The sequence below is a fragment of the Canis lupus genome, chromosome 5 (genome assembly GCF_003254725.2).
Source record: "Canis lupus dingo isolate Sandy chromosome 5, ASM325472v2, whole genome shotgun sequence".
Classification (NCBI taxonomy): Eukaryota; Metazoa; Chordata; class Mammalia; order Carnivora; family Canidae; genus Canis; species Canis lupus.
In genome coordinates, this window is record NC_064247.1 from 74,529,887 (window position 1) to 74,536,630 (window position 6,744).

General features: G+C 39.2%; 1 non-coding gene across 1 annotated transcript; it reads left to right on the plus strand.

The window, feature by feature from the left end:
• The first annotated feature begins 5,196 nt into the window (after positions 1–5,196).
• LOC112647666 (U6 spliceosomal RNA) lies at positions 5,197–5,301 on the plus strand. The gene has a single exon (XR_003128416.1). It is a non-coding gene; the product is annotated as a U6 spliceosomal RNA (small nuclear RNA).
• The last annotated feature ends 1,443 nt before the right edge of the window (positions 5,302–6,744 follow it).

Sequence of the window (6,744 nt, forward strand, 5' to 3'; positions counted from 1 at the left end):
CATTGCTGTGAAAAATGATTATTCTCTCACATACGTAGGGTTGTGTTTGCAAGCAGGAAATGAGCAGCAAGAGTACAAAGATTTTGGGGGAAACATGTTTTTATTCTTAAGTATATACTCATATTTATGTAAGGTACAAATTAATAATAAATGGAGAAATAATAATATAGGGTAAGTATGTCTATAATCTAGAAGCACACCTTTTTCAAATTGTGCTAGTTGCCCTTAAAATATTATTATCCCAGTTGTAGAGCATTATTTGCCCTTTTGTGCTCCATATACTGTCACAGTCCTGATAAGGGAGACCAAATGCTGCATGTTTGCACACCATGCCTTGCTCATGAATGATGCTTTATGCCGTGAGGTGGTGCTTTATGTCAGTCTCAGCCTATTGACAACCAATGATGTGGCTGGACTGGCCCTTGTGATTCTTACTATGATTTCAAGATGCCCTCAGCAGTAACCACCAGAAAACTTTGAAAAAAGTCTTTAAAGGTTTATTACTTACATATCCTGGAAATTACATGGCATACATAGGGCCACATAGCAGAGTCATAGCAGAAGGTAGGGAGAAGTGCACAGGGCTGGTGTGCTTCTTTTCTTAGGGTCGAGGGTGAGGGTTTCACACAAGCAAAAGTTCATTAGGACCTATTAGTGGACTTATTGTCTGAGAGCCAGGGCCAATTTTTATACCTATGTGCCTTGGGAAAGTCCTACTCTCACCTACTCTCACCCTCCAGCATTCCTGCAACCCCCGACATGCAACAGGCTAGGTGTCCTCCTAGCCCTCCTAGCCCTTCCCCTTCTGCAGTTCACTGTGGATTTCCAGAAGGTGCTGTCTGCATGGCAACCTCATGAAACACCATCCCAGTGGTACCTGGGGACTTCCGTGGAGAGGCTGGAGTCCTGCTTAATGAGCTTCCTCCTGTTTGCCTCCTCAGGACCAATCCACTCTCCTTTCAGGAAGGGAAATCTTTCATTTGTAATCATTATTCACAGGAACAATATCACAGTAAAGTACAGACATTATGGTGGTTAATTTTATGTGTCAGTTTGACTGGGCTGATACCCAAATAGCTAGAAAAACATTATTTCTGGCTCAGCCTGTGAATGTGTTTCTAGAAAAGATAAGCATGTGGATCTGTACACAGAAAAGAAAAAAAGATTGCCCTCACCAGTGTGACGGGCATCACCCAGCCCATTGAGGACCCAAGTAGAACAAAAAGGTGGAGGGAGGACAGATTTGTTCTCAATACTTGAGCTCTTCTCTTCTCTTGTCCTTGGACATCAGTGCTCCTACTTTCCAGATCTGCAGAGTTGGACTGGGACCATTGGACCCCTGGTCTTGCCACCTTTGGGTTGGCTTTCTTGGGTTTCCAGATTGCAGATGGCAGATCATGGGACTTTTCAGTCTTCATAATCACATGCACAAATATCTTATAATAAATATTGATCTGTATATCTATATCGTCTTGGTTTGATTTTAGTACCAAAAGTGGTTTTAGAGGAAGGGAAATTTAAGGATGAGTTTTCTGAATTGGTTCTGGGTCTTCTGGAATTGGCTCTCTAATCAGATTAGATCTAAAGATGCTAATGATTATTTCCAGCAATAAAGAGAGCACTGGTAGTCCATGGTGTGAACTGTTTATAGCAATATGCAAAAGACATGCGTTGGATACTCTTAATCAAGGCTTTAAGTGATCTATATGTAAGACTTTCAAACATTTTTGGAAAGCAGAGGAATATAAATAACAGTGTTTAGTTGCTCACAATGTGGCTAGACAGAGTGGTGAAAGAAACAGATGAGCTCAGAGATTTCATTTCTCAGCTCAAACACCACATAAATGACCTGAGAGCATTGCCCTGAAGGAGACACTGTATAGGCAGGGCCAAAATTGCTGAAACTCCAACACATGACTCCATCCTGCAATTGGCTGAGTTACAAGTTGAATTCCCAGTCTCACAGGATGTCTTCTGTTAAAGTGAGAGCAATGGTTAGGAAAGAATGAGAGCCTTTAAATTGGAATGGGGACACATGGGAAGATCCTGCTGAAGCTGGGGACACTGAGCCTCTGGATTCTAATTAGTCCTAATGCCAGTGGAAGGGGTCTCTCCACCTTCAGTGGTATCAGCCATTCCACCCCTTTCTCTGGGATGGAGAGGGAAATCTAAAACTGGATAAAACTAACTGTTCTTACTGAGATTCAACTACTTTCCTACATGGAGCCTATAAATGTCCCTATGTTAATCCTGTTGTTAGATTTCCAGAATTTTAAAAATCTTGATTTTTGTCAATCATGCCAATATTCTTCTATGGAGAAGAGGATTTTTGTTCTTGCCCCACTCTTCCTGCTGATGTCACCTAGGGTCATATAATGATGCCATTTAAAAATGACTGCAGCCCTTTCTCTTTACTTTTCTAACAGTTATGTGTTGTCCAACCAGTGGTTACAACCATCCCTGGTATTCACTTTATTGAAAAGTGACAGATGGTTTTATTTGTGAAAAGGCAAAAAAAAAAAAATTCAGTGTTTCCTTTTTAACAGCAGCATAAAATAAGCCCCAGATGTTCAATATTTGTTGCATTTCACAAAGAATCTACAACCAGCGAGTAATATTTACCGTCCATATTTTTAAATGGACATACCTCAATTTGTATAGATTTTCTCTTTTTAAAAATGATTATTTATAAAATGCTTTTGATAAATAGGTCTAATTGGTCTTTTCTTGCTTTAATTTTATCTGCAAGGGCTACCATAAAGAAATGAATCAGATCCTGTTCTTAATTCCATGATTTTCATGATATTTCTGTTATTTCAAGAATGCCTTTTGTCACCATGACCTCTAATGGGGAAATCTCTTTCTTTGAGAATTGCATGACTGCAATTAATCTTCTAGCATCTGAAAACAATTCTGAATCTCTCCCTCATCTTTGCTTCAAAACATTGGTCCAACGTGTACATGTATTTTTATTTATGTACAAGCCAAGTAAACCTACCCGTTTTGTAGTCTGTGGAATTTTCATGACTTTTGAGTATTCTCATTATATGCATCTGGTCTTAGAGCCCAACTGATGGGAATTAATCCTGTCTTTTTGAAAAAAGTGTATTTCTAAACAAAATATTATTTGAAACTGGTCATGAAATAGGCTATTCAGAATCTTCCAACAGTGTAATTTTCAAGAACATTTTTCACAAAATATCTGGGAAATCTCTCTCTTATCCATTGTATATTCTCTTTGATGTTTTTTTTTTTTTAATCTACTTTTCATGTAATAGCGTTGAGTGAAACTTATCTTTCCCTATGGTTTACCCTTGTGGTCTTTTTGAATTTTCAATGATTAATAATGTTTAAAAATTATCAATATTTGTCTGAAAGTGAAGAATACCCCAAAATGCCTGTAGTCTCTTCAAAGTCCTCTGATAAGGGCAGCCCCGGTGGTGCAGCGGTTTAGCGCCGCCTGCAGGCCAGGGTGTGATCCCAGAGACCCAGGATCGAGTCCCATGTCAGGCTCCCTCTGCCTGTGTCTCTGCCTCTGTCTCTCAAGGAGAAGCAGGCCCCATGCAGGGGGCCTACGTAGGACTCGATCCTGGATCTCCGGGATCACACCCTGGGCTGCAGGCGGCACTAAACCTCTGAGCCACCCAAGGATTCCCCCCATTTCCAGGGCTTTAAAAGCTGCTTTTGCAGCTGAGGCATCCAGAAGCTCAGGTATAGTTGAAATCGTGACCCCAGTCTTGTCTTCTCACAATAATAGAAATTCCTGTGGCTCCCTTAAGGTATAACAAATAGCCTCCATTTAGTGATTACAAGTATCTAGCCAAAAATACTCATCAACACTTCCACTGTCACGGACTCCTTCCTCCAGGCAGGCTGATAGAAAGAGAAGTCGTGACACGAGAGAGGAAGAGCAGTAGCTTCTTCTCTCTGTGATGGACACCCTCACATACTCACCCCCCCACACACACACATACACACACATGTACACATGCACCCTACCTGATAGAATTGAGGGAGAAGAGAAATGGGTGGTAGGAAAGTTCTCCCTACCTGGTCCTGTTGTAGTTTGGCTTCACTCTCTCTAGACCGGGAAGATCTTTAAAGCAGATGCTCTCTCTTGTATGGCTGTTTTCATAACTTCTTCAGAGCTCCCGGACCTGTCAGCTAGCTGGTTGTGCTGAATTGCAGTCTGGGTGATGTTTTCTGTGATACTATTCCTGCTCTTCCCTCGACCCTTCATTTTCAGGGCCTTCAAACCACACAGACTCTCTACTGGAGTTCTGTCTTCTTCCCAGGTGGTTTACTTGTTCAGGTGTCAAAAATAGGTCCAGGCTGACTCTTCCTGTCTCACAGATCACATCTGGTTCATGAAAAATATCACCTGCCCTGTGTCCCTGCTCAGCAGAAGTCCAGGGAAATTCCTGTGTGCCCATGTTTGTTGTTGTACTGCTCTGTTTATAACTTTTTTTAATTAAAAATTATTTGTTCTGTAGACCTCTAAGTTTCAATAGCAAGAGTCAGATTTCTATTTTACCATTTCTGCTCCTTCCAGGCAGCATGAAGCAAGCTTTCTTTGAGGCTCCATTGGAACCTGGCCTTCTATCCTCAACATAAAAGAGGTAGATTATGATCCCCCCTTCCCCTACAGACGTGCATGCTTATGCCAACTCACATACCCATCCTCTTGTGTCTTGCAAAGTGGGAAGAATGGCATAGATTTCTCTGAAGAAATCATCTTCATAAAACTCCTCTCTGTATAACTAAAAATCCTAACCATTTTCTACCCTCCAGCTAAGTGAGTATTGGTTCCCAGCATTTCCTTTTGATAGCTACATCGTGATCTGACTCCTAACACACTTTATTACACAATGTCTTTTATATCTGTGTGTCTCAACCAAAACTTTCAGTATAACACCATTTACTTTTTCAGGAGCTTGAAGTCAGAAAATCTACTTAGTTATATTTATTTGGGTTGGAAGAGATTTCCAAAAATGTAGGCCCGCTTTGATCAAAACTGGTCTTGCATCCATCACTGAATTTGAAAATACAGTTATGAGTTGGGGGGTCATTAAACTAATCTATCAATTAATCAAAGACTATCTTCCTAGGCTGGTTCCCTATAAACATAAGGAGAAAATTAAAACTTGTTCTTTTCCATATCTTTTTCACAGTTTAAATCAGAATAATTTTAGAAGCATGCTGGCTTTGGCAGCACATGTACTAAAATTGGTGGAGTAATACAGAGAGGATGAGCATGGCCCCTGCACAAGGATGATGCACAAATTCCTGAAAAATAATTTCAGAAGCAAAATCAGGTATAAATTTGTACTTGTGTTCAAATAGGAAGATTCTCTTCTTGCCATCTTTCTCATTCCCATCTTATTTTCCACAGATAACAGCAGAGACTCTCCTTTCTTCTGATGCTTTGTTTCAGCTTGTAGACTGCTAATTACTGGAGCAAGATTCAGAGCAAGACTGAAACTAAATGATCTGCGATCTCTGTTTGCCCTTGACAATCCATTTTCTCCACAGTGCCCTCATGCTTAGTAGGGGAGGCGGATTTAATTAGTATAAGTCATAAATAACACAACAAAATCATTTCCAGACTTTTGTGAGTCTTTAAAAGGTTAAATTAAAAAGCGAATTTTGTCTGCAATAACTGAAGCCAGGGAAGACTTTATTATTTATTTAGCATCTCCCCCTCAGTCGAAGAGAATGTATCTAAAGTATTGTCACCAACAATCCTCACTTCTATATAAGGTAAGTACAGTAATTGAAATGCTGTAAGCAGTGTTTGGTACAATAAAGTAATTTTGTAACCCAGAAAAGTCTAAACAAATAAAAAGGTATCTCCTAGATAAGACTTCCAGGAATCTCACATTGGCCCTCTTATCTCTGAATGAAAGAACCCAATATTTAGCCATGCCCCTTGCCACTAATGGTGTTCCCTGTCTTCTTCCCAGCTAGGTATAAGCTCCAATAATATGTTCTTTTGGAGATATAGGGACAAATTCTATGTGGTAATTGCAAAAGAAACAAGTATCTTAAAAGGGAAAGTTTATATTCTGATTTGGAAATAGCTAGCAAATACACACATAGAAGATGATCTTGAGTACCTTAGCATTCATTGTAATGCTATTTATGGTAGCAAAAATTTGATAGCCTAAAAGTCTAGAAGAAAGAGAGATTAATTAAATTATTATATAATTACAGTACCAAAATCCTTTGCTACCATTCATGTTAAGTTTTTCAAGGACACTCAATACTATAAGAATGTGTCTGGTTGTTTATTTACATGCTGTGCAAGAATTAAGTACAGTATATTTTTCCATCTGATGGAAAATTATACAGCCTTAAAATATCATTTCTAAAGATTACTTAATAACACGAGGAAAGTTTTATGGTATAATGTTTTTAAAAAAGCATAATGTTCACTTGTACAGAATGTCAGTTTGTGCCTACAACAAATCTTAAAAAGAAATACATGAGAGTGTGAAACACCACTTTATCCTGAGTGGCAAGGATGTGTACAGATTTCTTCCCGTTCTTTTCATATAGTTGAAAGATTCTACAATGGAAAAGCACAATCTTTGTAGTAGAAATACATTTATAACTTGTATTTCTAAGACGAAATACAGGCCCTGTAGAGACTTGAAATAAAAGGAAGGTTGGAGAGGCTTCCTTGGCTTTGGCATTTAGAAGGTAATTGAAGAACTTAGCCAGAACATTCTCAGTGAAGTTGAT